The sequence below is a fragment of the Heterodontus francisci genome, chromosome 35 (genome assembly GCF_036365525.1).
Source record: "Heterodontus francisci isolate sHetFra1 chromosome 35, sHetFra1.hap1, whole genome shotgun sequence".
Classification (NCBI taxonomy): Eukaryota; Metazoa; Chordata; class Chondrichthyes; order Heterodontiformes; family Heterodontidae; genus Heterodontus; species Heterodontus francisci.
Genome location: NC_090405.1, coordinates 16,771,372 through 16,788,987, shown reverse-complemented (window position 1 = coordinate 16,788,987; position 17,616 = coordinate 16,771,372). Strand labels below are relative to the sequence as shown.

The following is a 17,616-nucleotide window of genomic DNA, read 5'->3' as shown; positions in this document are numbered from 1 at the left end:
AGTTGTCTGGTCCTCAAGCCAGCTCCGGATGGAAGTCAATTCCACCTTCTGCAAGCCTGAAACCAATAGATAACCTTAATCTAAAAATGCCAGCAGACCAGGGCTCGTCCGGGACTTGAACCCGGGATTTCTCGCATGTTAATTAACCATACTCCCTAAGCGAGAATCATACCCCTAGACCTATGAGCCACTGACAGGTCAGGCTCTATTAGCTGCTGTGGAATTTCACTGGAACCCCCCAGCCAATCATCCATTTTTTTTCAGATCAAAGTAACATCCTGCAAATGCTGAAATAAAAACAGAAAGTGCTGGAAATGTTCAGCAGCTCTGGCAGCATCTGTGCTGTGAGAAACACAGTTAACGTTTCTGGGCACTCACCTTTTGTTTCAGCCATCCTTTCAGACTGCTTCTGTCCATCCAATCTCACTTTCTATTCTATCCACATTCTAACCATTCACTACGTTACTACATTTTTCATGAATTCCTCATTTCTTTTATTAATGACAATTTTGTATTTCTGGCCTTTGCTTCAGACACCACCACAAGTGGAATCATGTCTCCATCTACCCAATCAAACCACTTCGCTGTATCCTCACATTGCAATGTTTCTTTAACCCTGACAGACTGTGGAGTTTCTGCTGCTTAATTGTAGTTCTTGCTTCCCGCCAGTAGATGTCACCTCACTCCAATACAGTGAAGTTTACAAATCTGAGAGAGACACAACAGGAAATAATTGTTCACATTATAGTGAATGTGTGGGATTTAGAAATACTAGGAGTGGAGACGAGTTATTATTGCACTCTGCTATTACATCTTTTATAATGGACTCCAGCATTTTCCCCACGACTGATGTCAGGCTAACCGGTATATAATTCGCTGTTTTCTTTCTGCCTCTTTTTTTAAATAGTGGAGTTACATTAACTACCATCCAATCCATTGGAACTGTTCCAGAGTCTATAGAATTTTGAAAAAAGACCAGAAATGCATCTGCTATCTCAAGGGCCACTTCCTTAAGTACTCTGGGATGTAGATTATCAGGCCCTGGGGATTTATCGGCCTTCAATCCCATCAATTTCCCAAACATTCCCAACTAATACTGATTTCATACAGTTCCTCCTTCTCACTAGACCCTATGTTCCCCAACATTTCTGGGAGATAATTTGTATCCTCCTTTGTGAAGACAGATCCAAAGTATGTATTTAATTGGTCTGTCATTTCTTGGTTCCCCATTATAAATTCCCCCGTTTCTGACTGGAAGGGACCCACATTTGTCTTCACTACTCTTTTTCTCTTCACATATCTATAGAAGCTTTTTCAGTCAATTTTGATGTTCTCTGCAAGCTTATTTCCACTTGTTAATCAATCCCTTTGTCCTCCTCTGCTAAATTCCAAACTGCTCACAATCTTCAGGTTTGCTGCTTGTTCTGGCCATTTTATATTTCTCCTCCTTGGATCTAATACTTCCCTTAATTTCTTTTGTAAGCCACAGTTGAGCCACTATTCCTGTTTTACTTTTGCACAGACAGGAATGAACAATTGTTGTAATTCATCCATGCGCTCTTTAAATGCTAGCCATTGCCTATCCACTGTCAACCCTTTAAGTAACGTTCCCCAATCTAACATAGCCAACTCCCGCCTCATACCTTCATAGCTTCCTTTGTTTAGATTCAAGACCCGAGTCTCGGAATCAACTCTCTCACTCTCCATCTTAATGAAGAAGTTTATCATATTATGGGCGCACTTCCCCAAGGGACCCCACACAACAAGATTGTTAACTAATCCTTTCTCATTACACAATACCCAGTCCAGGATGGCCTGTTCTCTAGAGGTGTTATACACCTCTATCAATTCTCCACTCAATCTCATTTGATATAGGCAGAATAATCCTAGCTTTTCCAACCTAACCTTGTAACTAAAATCCCCCATCCCTGGATCCATTCTGGTAAATCGCCTCTTCGTCCTCTCAAGGACCCTCACATTCTTTCTAAAGTCTGCTGAGCAGAACTGAAAGCAACACTCCAATTGGGGCCTAACCAGAGTTTTATAATGGTTCAGCATAACTTCCCTGCTTTTGTACACAATGCCTCTATTTATAAAGCCCAAGATCCCATATGCTTTGCAAACCACTCTCGCAATATGTCTTCCCACCTTCAAAGATTGATGCACATGAACCCCAAGTCCCTCTATTCCAGTACACTCTTTAGAACTGTGCCATTAAGTATATATTGCCTCTCCCTATTCCTTATGCCAAAATACATCACCTCACACTTGTCACTATTAAATTCCATCTGCCACCTGTCTGCCCATTCTGCCAGCCTGTCACTGTCCTGTTGCAGGCAGTTCATATCATCCTCACTGTTTGCCACTCCTCCAAGATTGTTGTCATCGGGATATTTTGAGATTCTACTCTGTATTCCAAGATCAAAGTCATTTATCTTGAGCAAAAAAAGCAGTGGTTCTAGCACTGACCCTTGGGGAACACCACTGTCGACTATCCTCCAGTCTGATAAAGAACCATTTCATAAGACTCGCTGTTTTCTGTCCTTAAACCAATTTTCTATCCAATTGGACACTGACCCTCCTATACCACGAACCTCAATTTTGTTAACCGCCCTTTTATGTGGTACCTTGTCAAACGCTTCCTTAAAATCCATATAAACAACATCCACTGCATTCCCTTCATCAACCTGCTCTGTTAGTTCATCAACAAATGCAGTTAGATTAGTCAAGCATGAACTCCCATTTATAAATCCATGCTCACTCTCCTTAATTAACTCGAACCTCTCCAAGTGACTGTTGATTTTTTACCCTGATTATTCTTTCTAAAACCTTACCCACCGCTGCTGTTAATCTAACTAGCCTGTAGTTACCCGGACTGTCCTTACACCCTTTCTTGAATAAGGGTGTCGCATTTGCCACTGTTTAATCCTCTGGCACCTCCCCCGTATCCAGGGAAGATTGGAAGATTATAGCAAGCCCTTCCGTTATCTGCATCCGCATTTCCTTTCGCAACCTGGGATGTGAGCCATCCGGACCAGGTGATTTATCTTCCCTAAGCACAGCCAGCCTTTTTAGTACCTCCCTCTCCTAATTTGTACCCTCTCCATTGACTCTACTCTCTTCACTTCGACTGAAATTTTGTCAAATTCCACTTCCTTAGTGATCACTGATGCAAAGTACTCATTAAGTAGATTAACATTGCCCTGCACCTCTAAGCTTATATTATCCTTTTTGTCCCTAATAGGCCCGACTCAACCTCTTACTACCCACTTATCATTTACATGCTGCTCGAAGATTTTTGGGTTTCCTTTCATGTTGACAGCCAGTCTATTCTCATAGAAATAGAGAATAAGCAAATATAGAAGATGTAAGTATTTCCCATCCTTGATGAGGTGGAATTTTTTATGTTGTGGGTGGTAATGTCTTGGCCCACGAGTGTGGTGGAAGCAGAGACAATCAATGATTTGAAAAGGAAATTGGATGGATACTTGAAGGAAAGAAACTTGCAGGAGGAAAGGGATCGAGCTGGTGAGTGGAACTGACTAGATTGCTCCGGGGAGAGCCAGCATGGACGTGATAGGCCAAATGACCACCTTCTATGTTGTAAATGATTCTGTGTTGTTTCTCAAATTCAATCCACTGGTGCTTGGTAAATAATCTCAAAGTAAATTGTGCAACTGGAAAATCAGAACCAAGGCAAGGGACACATAAGGAAGCGAAATTGCTGAAACCCGGGATTAAACCAGGGACCTTTAGATCTTCAGTCTAACGCTCTCCCAACTGAGCTATTTCAGCCCGACATTAACAGTGGCTTGGTGTCCTTGTTTTGGAAGAAAATACATACATTCAAGTTTTCCAAAATATTAAAGAACACAACATGTGAGTAATATTCCCCATTGCTTTCTCAGTACTGATGGATTGTGAAGCAGGAGACAGCCAGAAGTGCCACTGAGCCGCACAGACCCCGAGCTGAGAATGAAATGAGATCAAATTCAATCTTTCATAGTGAGATGCTGCTGAGAGGTAAGAGTCCTGAATCAAAGCGAGACTTGCTCATTTCAAACACTCCCTGTACTCTCTGCTCATGAAGCCTTAAAAAAGGGAAAAACAGAATGGCACTCAAACTCACAACCCTGCCATTAAAAGTCTCATATTCGACTGACAGAACTGTCACTTCTACTCGGTCTCTTATTGGATGGATGCAACTCCAACGCAGGGATGACATTCAAATCCTCCCATGGGTCCACATGTCAGACTGAGTTCCATGTTGTAGACTCAAGCAAAAGAAATCTGCTCACTTCCAAAACTATCAGCGAATTGAAGCTGATTACAATCAACATCATCGGAGGTCAGAACTACCTGGTGAAAGGAGACACCCTGAAGAAGGATCCACAATTATTCAAAGGCATCGACAAAGTGAAAAACAAGAAAATCGATGAGTCAATGCAAGCCAAACAACAGAAACACTGAAGAATTCCATTGCATTCCAGTCCAGAACCCAGTCCTGTTGTTTTTGGAGTCTGGTCACAATTACAGCAACAACTTTATATTCCCACTTGGCTATCTGTACATTTAGTTAATTGCAATTTTGTCAACAAGCTCTTTGAATCCAGTTGTCTGGTCCTCAAGCCAGCTCCTTATGGAAGTCAATTCCACCTTCTGCAAGCCTGAAACCAATAGATAACCTTAATCTAAAAATGCCAGCAGACCAGGGCTCGTCCGGGATTTGAACCCGGGATCTCTCGCATGTTAATTAACCATACTCCCTAAGCGAGAATCATACCCCTAGACCAACGAGCCACTGACAGGTCAAGCTTTATTAGCTGCTGTGGAATTTCACTGGAACCCCCCAGCCAATCATCCATTTTTTTTCAGATCAAAGCAACATCCTGCAAATGCTGAAATAAAAACAGAAAGTGCTGGAAATGTTCAGCAGCTCTGGCAGCATCTGTGCTGTGAGAAACACAGTTAATGTTTCAGGGCACTCACCTTTTGTTTCAGCCATCCTTTCAGACTGCTTCTGTCCATCCAATCTCACTTTCTATTCTATCCACATTCTAACCATTCACTACGTTACTACATTTTTCATGAATTCCTCATTTCTTTTATTAATGACAATTTTGTATTTCTAGCCTTTGCTTCAGACACCACCACAAGTGGAATCATGTCTCCATCTACCCAATCAAACCACTTCGCTGTATCCTCACATTGCAATGTTTCTTTAACCCTGACAGACTGTGGAGTTTCTGCTGCTTGATTGCAGTTCTTGCTTCCCGCCAGTAGATGTCACCTCACTCCAATACAGTGAAGTTTACAAATCTGAGAGAGACACAACAGGAAATAATTGTTCACATTATAGTGAATATGTGGGATTTAGAAATACTAGGAGTGGAGACGAGTTATTATTGCACTCTGCTATTACATCTTTTATAATGGACTCCAGCATTTTCCCCACGACTGATGTCAGGCTAACCGGTATATAATTCGCTGTTTTCTTTCTGCCTCTTTTTTTAAATAGCGGAGTTACATTAACTACCGTCCAATCCATTGGAACTGTTCCAGAGTCGATAGAATTTTGAAAAAAGACCAGAAATGCATCTGCTATTTCAAGGGCCACTTCCTTAATTACTCTGGGATGTAGATTATCAGGCCCTGGGGATTTATCGGCCTTCAATCCCATCAATTTCCCAAACATTCCCTACTAATACTGATTTCATACAGTTCCTCCTTCTCACTAGACCCTATGTTCCCCAACATTTCTGGGAGATAATTTGTATCCTCCTTTGTGAAGACAGATCCAAAGTATGTATTTAATTGGTCTGCCATTTCTTTGTTCCCCATTATAAATTCCCCCGTTTCTGACTGTAAGGGGCCCACATTTGTCTTCACTAATCTTTTTCTCTACACATATCTATAGAAGCTTTTACAGTCAGTTTTTATGTTCTTTGCTAGCTTACTCTCATACTCTATTTCCCCCTTCTTAATCAATCCTTTTGTCCTCCTCTGCTAAATTCCAAACTGCTCACAATCTTCAGGTTTGCTGCTTGTTCTGACCATTTTATATTTCTCCTCCTTGGATCCAATACTTTCCTTAATTTCTTTTGTAAGCCACAGTTGAGCCACCCTTCCTGTTTTACTTTTGCACAGACAGGAATGAACAATTGTTGTAATTCATCCGTGCGCTCTTTAAATGCTAGCCATTGCCTATCCACTGTCAACCCTTTAAGTAACGTTCCCCAATCTATCATAGCCAACTCCCGCCTCATACCTTCATAGTTTCCTTTATTTAGATTCAGGACCCGAGTCTCGGAATCAACTCTCTCACAATCCATCTTAATGAAGAATTTTATCATATTATGGGCGCACTTCCCCAAGGGACGCCACACAACAAGATTGTTAACTAATCCTTTCTCATTACACAATACCCAGTCCAGGATGGCCTGTTCTCTAGAGGTGTTATACACCTCTATCAATTCTCCACTAATCTCCTTTGATATAGGCAGAATAATCCTAGCTTTTCCAACCTAACCTTGTAACTAAAATCCCCCATCCCTGGATCCATTCTGGTAAATCGCCTCTGCGTCCTCTCAAGGACCCTCACATTCTTTCTAAAGTCTGCTGAGCAGAACTGAAAGCAACACTCCAATTGGGGCCTAACCAGAGTTTTATAATGGTTCAGCATAACTTCCCTGCTTTTGTACTCAATGCCTCTATTTATAAAGCCCAAGATCCCATATGCTTTGCAAACCACTCTCGCAATATGTCTTCCCACCTTCAAAGATTGATGCACATGAACCCCAAGTCCCTCTATTCCAGCACACTCTTTAGAACTGTGCCATTAAGTATATATTGCCTCTCCCTATTCCTTATGCCAAAATACATCACCTCACACTTGTCACTATTAAATTCCATCTGCCACCTGTCTGCCCATTCTGCTAGCCTATCACTGTCCTGTTGCAGGCTGTTCATATCTTCCTCACTGTTTGCCACTCCTCCACGTTTGGTGTCATCGGCATATTTTGAGATTCTACTCTGTATTCCAAGATCCAAGTCACTTACCTTTAGCAAAAAAAGCAGTGGTTCTAGCACTGACCCTTGGGGAACACCACTGTCGACTATCCTCCAGTCTGACAAAGAACCATTTAATAAGACTCGCTGTTTTCTGTCCTTAAACCAATTTTCTATCCAATTGGACACTGACCCTCCTATACCACGAACCTCAATTTTGTTAACCGCCCTTTTATGTGGTACCTTGTCAAACGCTTCCTTAAAATCCATATAAACAACATCCACTGCATTCCCTTCATCAACCTGCTCTGTTAGTTCATCAGAAAATGCAGTTAGATTAGTCAAGCATGAACTCCCATTTATAATTCCATGCTCACTCTCCTTAATTAAGTCAAACCTCTCCAAGTGACTGTTGATTTTTTACCCTGATTATTCTTTCTAAAACCTTACCCACCGCTGCTGTTAATCTAACTAGCCTGTAGTTACCCGGACTGTCCTTACACCCTTTCTTGAATAAGGGTGTCGCATTTGCCACTGTTTAATCCTCTGGCACCTCCCCCGTATCCAGGGAAGATTGGAAGATTATAGCAAGCCCTTCCGTTATCTGCATCCGCATTTCCTTTCGCAACCTGGGATGTGAGCCATCCGGACCAGGTGATTTATCTTCCCTGAGCACAGCCAGCCTTTTTAGTACCTCCCTCTCCTAATTTGTACTCTCTCCATTGTCTCTACTCTCTTCACTTCGACTGATATTTTGTCAAATTCCACTTCCTTAGTGATCACTGATGCAAAGTACTCATTAAGTAGATTAACATTGCCCTGCACCTCTAAGCTTTATTATCCTTTTTGTCCCTAATAGGCCCGACTCAACCTCTTACTACCCACTTATCATTTACATGCTGCTCGAAGATTTTTGGGTTTCCTTTCATGTTGACTGCCAGTCTATTCTCATAGAAATAGAGAATAAGCAAATATTGAAGATGTAAGTATTTCCCATCCTTGATGAGGTGGAATTTTTTATGCTGTGGTTAGTAATGACTTGGCCCACGAGTGTGGTGGAAGCAGAGACAATCAATGATTTGAAAAGGAAATTGGATGGATACTTGAAGGAAAGAAACTTGCAGGAGGAAAGGGATCGAGCTGGTGAGTAGAACTGACTAGATTGCTCCGGGGAGAGCCAGCATGGACGTGATAGGCCAAACGACCACCTTCTATGTTGTAAATGACTCTGTGTTGTTTCTCAAATTCAATCCACTGGTGCTTGGGAAATAATCTCAAAGTAAATTGTGCAACCAGAAAATCAGAACCAAGGCAAGGGACGCATAAGGAAGCAAAATTGTTGAAACCCGGGATTGAATCAGGGACCTTTAGATCTTCAGTCTAACGCTCTCCCAACTGAGTTTTTCAGCCCTACATTAACATTGGCTTGGTGTCCTTGTTTTGGAAGAAAATACATACATTCAAGTTTTCCAAAAAATTAAAGAACACAACATGTGAGTAATATTCCCCATTGCTTTCTCAGTACTGATGGATTGTGAAGCGGGAGACAGCCAGAAGTGCCACTGAGCCGCACAGACCCCGAGCTGAGAATGAAATGAGATCAAATTCAATCTTTCATAGTGAGATGCTGCTGAGAGGTAAGAGTCCTGAATCAAAGCGAGACTTGCTCATTTCAAACACTCCCTGTACTCTCTGCTCATGAAGCCTTAAAAAAGGGAAAAACAGAATGGCACTCAAACTCATAACCCTGTCATTAAAAGTCTCATGTTCGACTGACAGAACTGTCACTTCTACTCGGTCTCTTATTGGATGGATGCAACTCCAACGCAGGGGTGGCATTCAAATCCTCCCATGGGTCCACATGTCAGACTGAGTTCCATGTTCTAGACTCAAGCAAAGGAAATCTGCTCATTTCCAAAACTATCAGCGAATTGAAGCTGATTACAATCAACATCATCAGAGGTCAGAACTACCTGGTGAAAGAAGACACCCTGAAGAAGGATCCACAATTATTCAAAGGCATCGACAAAGTGAAAAACAAGAAAATCGATGAGTCAATGCAAGCCAAACAACAGAAACACTGAAGAATTCCAGTCCAGAACCCAGTCCTGTTGTTTTTGGAGTCAGGTCACAATTACAGCAACAACTTTATATTCCCACTTGGCTATCTGTACATTTAGTTAATTACAATTTTGTCGACAAGCTCTTTGAATCCAGTTGTCTGGTCCTCAAGCCAGCTCCGTATGGAAGTCAATTCCACCTTCTGCAAGCCTGAAACCAATAGATAACCTTAATCTAAAAATGCCAGCAGACCAGGGCTCGTCCAGGACTTGAACCCAGGATTTCTCGCATGTTAATTAACCATACTCGCTAAGCGAGAATCATACCCCTAGACCAATGAGCCACTGACAGGTCAGGCTTTATTAGCTGCTGTGGAATTTCACTGGAACCCCCCAGCCAATCATCCATTTTTTTTCAGATCAAAGCAACATCCTGCAAATGCTGAAATAAAAACAGAAAGTGCTGGAAATGTTCAGCAGCTCTGGCAGCATCTGTGCTGTGAGAAACACAGTTAACGTTTCTGGGCACTCACCTTTTGTTTCAGCCATCCTTTCAGACTGCTTCTGTCCATCCAATCTCATTTTCTATTCTATCCACATTCTAACCATTCACTACGTTACTACATTTTTCATGAATTCCTCATTTCTTTTATTAATGACAATTTTGTATTTCTGGCCTTTGCTTCAGACACCACCACAAGTGGAATCATGTCTCCATCTACCCAATCAAACCACTTCGCTGCATCCTCACATTGCAATGTTTCTTTAACCCTGACAGACTGTGGAGTTTCTGCTGCTTAATTGCAGTTCTTGCTTCCCGCCAGTAGATGTCACCTCACTCCAATACAGTGAAGTTTACAAATCTGAGAGAGACACAACAGGAAATAATTGTTCACATTATAGTGAATGTGTGGGATTTAGAAATACTAGGAGTGGAGACGAGTTATTATTGCACTCTGCTATTACATCTTTTATAATGGACTCCAGCATTTTCCCCACGACTGATGTCAGGCTAACCGGTATATAATTCGCTGTTTTCTTTCTGCCTCTTTTTTTAAATAGTGGAGTTACATTAACTACCATCCAATCCATTGGAACTGTTCCAGAGTCTATAGAATTTTGAAAAAAGACCAGAAATGCATCTGCTATTTCAAGGGCCACTTCCTTAAGTACTCTGGGATGTAGATTATCAGGCCCTGGGGATTTATCGGCCTTCAATCCCATCAATTTCCCAAACATTCCCAACTAATACTGATTTCATACAGTTCCTCCTTCTCACTAGACCCTATGTTCCCCAACATTTCTGGGAGATAATTTGTATCCTCCTTTGTGAAGACAGATCCAAAGTATGTATTTAATTGGTCTGTCATTTCTTGGTTCCCCATTATAAATTCCCCCGTTTCTGACTGGAAGGGACCCACATTTGTCTTCACTACTCTTTTTCTCTTCACATATCTATAGAAGCTTTGACAGTCAATTTTGATGTTCTCTGCAAGCTTATTTCCACTTGTTAATCAATCCCTTTGTCCTCCTCTGCTAAATTCCAAACTGCTCACAATCTTCAGGTTTGCTGCTTGTTCTGGCCATTTTATATTTCTCCTCCTTGGATCTAATACTTCCCTTAATTTCTTTTGTAAGCCACAGTTGAGCCACTATTCCTGTTTTACTTTTGCACAGACAGGAATGAACAATTGTTGTAATTCATCCATGCGCTCTTTAAATTCTAGCCATTGCCTATCCACTGTCAACCCTTTAAGTAACGTTCCCCAATCTAACATAGCCAACTCCCGCCTCATACCTTCATAGTTTCCTTTGTTTAGATTCAAGACCCGAGTCTCGGAATCAACTCTCTCACTCTCCATCTTAATGAAGAAGTTTATCATATTATGGGCGCACTTCCCCAAGGGACCCCACACAACAAGATTGTTAACTAATCCTTTCTCATTACACAATACCCAGTCCAGGATGGCCTGTTCTCTAGAGGTGTTATACACCTCTATCAATTCTCCACTCAATCTCCTTTGATATAGGCAGAATAATCCTAGCTTTTCCAACCTAACCTTGTAACTAAAATCCCCCATCCCTGGATCCATTCTGGTAAATCGCCTCTGCGTCCTCTCAAGGACCCTCACATTCTTTCTAAAGTCTGCTGAGCAGAACTGAAAGCAAAACTCCAATTGGGGCCTAACCAGAGTTTTATAATGGTTCAGCATAACTTCCCTGCTTTTGTACTCAATGCCTCTATTTATAAAGCCCAAGATCCCATATGCTTTGCAAACCACTCTCGCAATATGTCTTCCCACCTTCAAAGATTGATGCACATGAACCCCAAGTCCCTCTATTCCAGTACACTCTTTAGAACTGTGCCATTAAGTATATATTGCCTCTCCCTATTCCTTATGCCAAAATACATCACCTCACACTTGTCACTATTAAATTCCATCTGCCACCTGTCTGCCCATTCTGCTAGCCTATCACTGTCCTGTTGCAGGCAGTTCATATCATCCTCACTGTTTGCCACTCCTCCAAGTTTGGTGTCATCGGCATATTTTGAGATTCTACTCTGTATTCCAAGATCCAAGTCACTTACCTTTAGCAAAAAAAGCAGTGGTTCTAGCACTGACCCTTGGGGAACACCACTGTCGACTATCCTCCAGTCTGACAAAGAACCATTTAATAAGACTCGCTGTTTTCTGTCCTTAAACCAATTTTCTATCCAATTGGACACTGACCCTCCTATACCACGAACCTCAATTTTGTTAACCGCCCTTTTATGTGGTACCTTGTCAAACGCTTCCTTAAAATCCATATACACAACATCCACTGCATTCCCTTCATCAACCTGCTCTGTTAGTTCATCAGAAAATGCAGTTAGATTAGTCAAGCATGAACTCCCATTTATAAATCCATGCTCACTCTCCTTAATTAACTCGAACCTCTCCAAGTGACTGTTGATTTTTTACCCTGATTATTCTTTCTAAAACCTTACCCACCGCTGCTGTTAATCTAACTAGCCTGTAGTTACCCGGACTGTCCTTACACCCTTTCTTGAATAAGGGTGTCGCATTTGCCACTGTTTAATCCTCTGGCACCTCCCCCGTATCCAGGGAAGATTGGAAGATTATAGCAAGCCCTTCCGTTATCTGCATCCGCATTTCCTTTCGCAACCTGGGATGTGAGCCATCCGGACCAGGTGATTTATCTTCCCTGAGCACAGCCAGCCTTTTTAGTACCTCCCTCTCCTAATTTGTACTCTCTCCATTGTCTCTACTCTCTTCACTTCGACTGATATTTTGTCAAATTCCACTTCCTTAGTGATCACTGATGCAAAGTACTCATTCAGTAGATTAACATTGCCCTGCACCTCTAAGCTTATATTATCCTTTTTGTCCCTAATAGGCCCGACTCAACCTCTTACTACCCACTTATCATTTATATGCTGCTCGAAGATTTTTGGGTTTCCTTTCATGTTGACTGCCAGTCTATTCTCATAGAAATAGAGAATAAGTAAATATAGAAGATGTAAGTATTTCCCATCCTTGATGAGGTGGAATTTTTTATGCTGTGGTTAGTAATGACTTGGCCCACGAGTGTGGTGGAAGCAGAGACAATCAATGATTTGAAAAGGAAATTGGATGGATACTTGAAGGAAAGAAACTTGCAGGAGGAAAGGGATCGAGCTGGTGAGTAGAACTGACTAGATTGCTCCGGGGAGAGCTAGCATGGACGTGATAGGCCAAACGACCACCTTCTATGTTGTAAATGACTCTGTGTTGTTTCTCAAATTCAATCCACTGGTGCTTGGGAAATAATCTCAAAGTAAATTGTGCAACCAGAAAATCAGAACCAAGGCAAGGGACGCATAAGGAAGCAAAATTGCTGAAACCCGGGATTGAATCAGGGACCTTTAGATCTTCAGTCTAACGCTCTCCCAACTGAGTTTTTCAGCCCTACATTAACAGTGGCTTGGTGTCCTTGTTTTGGAAGAAAATACATACATTCAAGCTTTCCAAAAAATTAAGAACACAACATGTGAGTAATATTCCCCATTGCTTTCTCAGTACTGATGGATTGTGAAGCGGGAGACAGCCAGAAGTGCCACTGAGCCGCACAGACCCCGAGCTGAGAATGAAATGAGATCAAATTCAATCTTTCATAGTGAGATGCTGCTGAGAGGTAAGAGTCCTGAATCAAAGCGAGACTTGCTCATTTCAAACACTCCCTGTACTCTCTGCTCATGAAGCCTTAAAAAAGGGAAAAACAGAATGGCACTCAAACTCATAACCCTGTCATTAAAAGTCTCATGTTCGACTGACAGAACTGTCACTTCTACTCGGTCTCTTATTGGATGGATGCAACTCCAACGCAGGGGTGGCATTCAAATCCTCCCATGGGTCCACATGTCAGACTGAGTTCCATGTTCTAGACTCAAGCAAAGGAAATCTGCTCATTTCCAAAACTATCAGCGAATTGAAGCTGATTACAATCAACATCATCAGAGGTCAGAACTACCTGGTGAAAGAAGACACCCTGAAGAAGGATCCACAATTATTCAAAGGCATCGACAAAGTGAAAAACAAGAAAATCGATGAGTCAATGCAAGCCAAACAACAGAAACACTGAAGAATTCCAGTCCAGAACCCAGTCCTGTTGTTTTTGGAGTCAGGTCACAATTACAGCAACAACTTTATATTCCCACTTGGCTATCTGTACATTTAGTAAATTACAATTTTGTCGACAAGCTCTTTGAATCCAGTTGTCTGGTCCTCAAGCCAGCTCCGTATGGAAGTCAATTCCACCTTCTGCAAGCCTGAAACCAATAGATAACCTTAATCTAAAAATGCCAGCAGACCAGGGCTCGTCCGGGACTTGAACCCAGGATATCTCGTACGTTAATTAACCATACTCCCTAAGCGAGAATCATACCCCTAGACCAACGAGCCACTGACAGGTCAGGCTTTATTAGCTGCTGTGGAATTTCACTGGAACCCCCCAGCCAATCATCCATTTTTTTTCAGATCAAAGCAACATCCTGCAAATGCTGAAATAAAAACAGAAAGTGCTGGAAATGTTCAGCAGCTCTGGCAGCATCTGTGCTGTGAGAAACACAGTTAACGTTTCTGGGCACTCACCTTTTGTTTCAGCCATCCTTTCAGACTGCTTCTGTCCATCCAATCTCACTTTCTATTCTATCCACATTCTAACCATTCACTACGTTACTACATTTTTCATGAATTCCTCATTTCTTTTATTAATGACAATTTTGTATTTCTGGCCTTTGCTTCAGACACCACCACAAGTGGAATCATGTCTCCATCTACCCAATCAAACCACTTCGCTGCATCCTCACATTGCAATGTTTCTTTAACCCTGACAGACTGTGGAGTTTCTGCTGCTTAATTGCAGTTCTTGCTTCCCGCCAGTAGATGTCACCTCACTCCAATACAGTGAAGTTTACAAATCTGAGAGAGACACAACAGGAAATAATTGTTCACATTATAGTGAATGTGTGGGATTTAGAAATACTAGGAGTGGAGACGAGTTATTATTGCACTCTGCTATTACATCTTTTATAATGGACTCCAGCATTTTCCCCACGACTGATGTCAGGCTAACCGGTATATAATTCGCTGTTTTCTTTCTGCCTCTTTTTTTAAATAGTGCAGTTACATTAACTACCATCCAATCCATTGGAACTGTTCCAGAGTCTATAGAATTTTGAAAAAAGACCAGAAATGCATCTGCTATTTCAAGGGCCACTTCCTTAAGTACTCTGGGATGTAGATTATCAGGCCCTGGGGATTTATCGGCCTTCAATCCCATCAATTTCCCAAACATTCCCAACTCATACTGATTTCATACAGTTCCTCCTTCTCACTAGACCCTATGTTCCCCAACATTTCTGGGAGATAATTTGTATCCTCCTTTGTGAAGACAGATCCAAAGTATGTATTTAATTGGTCTGTCATTTCTTGGTTCCCCATTATAAATTCCCCCGTTTCTGACTGGAAGGGACCCACATTTGTCTTCACTACTCTTTTTCTCTTCACATATCTATAGAAGCTTTTACAGTCAATTTTGATGTTCTCTGCAAGCTTATTTCCACTTGTTAATCAATCCCTTTGTCCTCCTCTGCTAAATTCCAAACTGCTCACAATCTTCAGGTTTGCTGCTTGTTCTGGCCATTTTATATTTCTCCTCCTTGGATCTAATACTTCCCTTAATTTCTTTTGTAAGCCACAGTTGAGCCACCCTTCCTGTTTTACATTTGCACAGACAGGAATGAACAATTGTTGTAATTCATCCATGCGCTCTTTAAATTCTAGCCATTGCCTATCCACTGTCAACCCTTTAAGTAACATTCCCCAATGTATCATAGCCAACTCCCGCCTCATACCTTCATAGTTTCCTTTGTTTAGATTCAAGACCCGAGTCTCGGAATCAACTCTCTCACTCTCCATCTTAATGAAGAATTTTATCATATTATGGGCGCACTTCCCCAAGGGACCCCACACAACAAGATTGTTAACTAATCCTTTCTCATTACACAATACCCAGTCCAGGATGGCCTGTTCTCTAGAGGTGTTTTACACCTCTATCAATTCTCCACTCAATCTCCTTTGATATAGGCAGAATAATCCTCGCTTTTCCAACCTAACCTTGTAACTAAAATCCCCCATCCCTGGATCCATTCTGGTAAATCACCTCTGCGTCCTCTCAAGGACCCTCAAATTCTTTCTAAAGTCTGCTGAGCAGAACTGGAAGCAACACTCCAATTGGGGCCTAACCAGAGTTTTATAATGGTTCAGCATAACTTCCCTGCTTTTGTACTCAATGCCTCTATTTATAAAGCCCAAGATCCCATATGCTTTGCGAACCACTCTCGCAATATGACTTGCCACCTTCAAAGATTGATGCACATGAACCCCAAGTCCCTCTATTCCAGCACACTCTTTAGAACTGTGCCATTAAGTATATATTGCCTCTCCCTATTCCTTATGCCAAAATACATCACCTCATACTTGTCACTATTAAATTCCATCTGCCACCTGTCTGCCCATTCTGCTAGCCTATCACTGTCCTGTTGCAGGCAGTTCATATCATCCTCACTGTTTGCCACTCCTCCAAGTTTGGTGTCATCGGCATATTTTGAGATTCTACTCTGTATTCCAAGATCCAAGTCACTTACCTTGAGCAAAAAAAGCAGTGGTTCTAGCACTGACCCTTGGGGAACACCACTGTCGACTATCCTCCAGTCTGACAAAGAACCATTTAATAAGACTCGCTGTTTTCTGTCCTTAAACCAATTTTCTATCCAATTGGACACTGACCCTCCTATACCACGAACCTCAATTTTGTTAACCGCCCTTTTATGTGGTACCTTGTCAAACACTTCCTTAAAATCCATATAAACAACATCCACTGCATTCCCTTCATCAACCTGCTCTGTTAGTTCATCAAAAAATGCAGTTAGATTAGTCAAGCATGAACTCCCATTTATAAATCCATGCTCACTCTCCTTAATTAACTCGAACCTCTCCAAGTGACTGTTGATTTTTTACCCTGATTATTCTTTCTAAAACCTTACCCACCGCTGCTGTTAATCTAACGAGCCTGTAGTTACCCGGACTGTCCTTACACCGTTTCTGGAATAAGGGTGTCGCATTTGCCACTGTTTAATCCTCTGGAACCTCCCCCGTATCCAGGGAAGATTGGAAGATAATAGCAAGCCCTTCCGTTATCTGCATCCGCATTTCCTTTCGCAACCTGGGATGTGAGCCATCCGGACCAGGTGATTTATCTTCCCTAAGCACAGCCATCCTTTTTGTACCTCCCTCTCCTAATTTGTACTCTCTCCATTGCCTCTACTCTCTTCACTTCGACTGATATTTTGTCAAATTCCACTTCCTTAGTGATCACTGATACAAAGTACTCATTAAGTAGATTAACATTGCCCTGCACCTCTAAGCTTATATTATCCTTTTTGTCCCTAATAGGCCCGACTCAACCTCTTACTACCCACTTATCATTTACATGCTGCTCGAAGATTTTTGGGTTTCCTTTCATGTTGACTGCCAGTCTATTCTCATAGAAATAGAGAATAAGCAAATATAGAAGATATTAGTATTTCCCATCCTTGATGAGGTGGAATTTTTTATGTTGTGGGTGGTAATGTCTTGGCCCACGAGTGTGGTGGAAGCAGAGACAATCAATGATTTGAAAAGGAAATTGGATGGATACTTGAAGGAAAGAAACTTGCAGGAGGAAAGGGATCGAGCTGGTGAGTGGAACTGACTAGATTGCTCCGGGGAGAGCCAGCATGGACGTGATAGGCCAAACGACCACCTTCTATGCTGTAAATGACTCTGTGTTGTTTCTCAAATTCAATCCACTGGTGCTTGGTAAATAATTTCAAAGGAAATTGTGCAACTGGAAAATCAGAACCAAGGCAAGGGACGCATAAGGAAGCGAAATTGCTGAAACCCAGGATTGAACCAGGGACATTTAGATCTTCAGTCTAATGCTCTCCCAACTGAGCTATTTCAGC

The 17,616-nt window shown here is 41.8% G+C and overlaps 3 non-coding genes across 3 annotated transcripts; all 3 read right to left on the bottom strand.

Annotated features, from left to right (window-relative positions):
- Positions 1–3,722: 3,722 nt before the first annotated feature.
- trnaf-gaa (transfer RNA phenylalanine (anticodon GAA)) lies at positions 3,723–3,795 on the bottom strand. Its single transcript has one exon. It is a non-coding gene; the product is annotated as a tRNA-Phe (tRNA).
- Positions 3,796–4,711: 916 nt separating this feature from the next.
- Positions 4,712–4,800, bottom strand: trnap-agg (transfer RNA proline (anticodon AGG)). Its single transcript is given in 2 exon segments — positions 4,712–4,747; positions 4,765–4,800. It is a non-coding gene; the product is annotated as a tRNA-Pro (tRNA).
- Positions 4,801–17,543: 12,743 nt separating this feature from the next.
- Positions 17,544–17,616, bottom strand: trnaf-gaa (transfer RNA phenylalanine (anticodon GAA)). The gene has a single exon. It is a non-coding gene; the product is annotated as a tRNA-Phe (tRNA).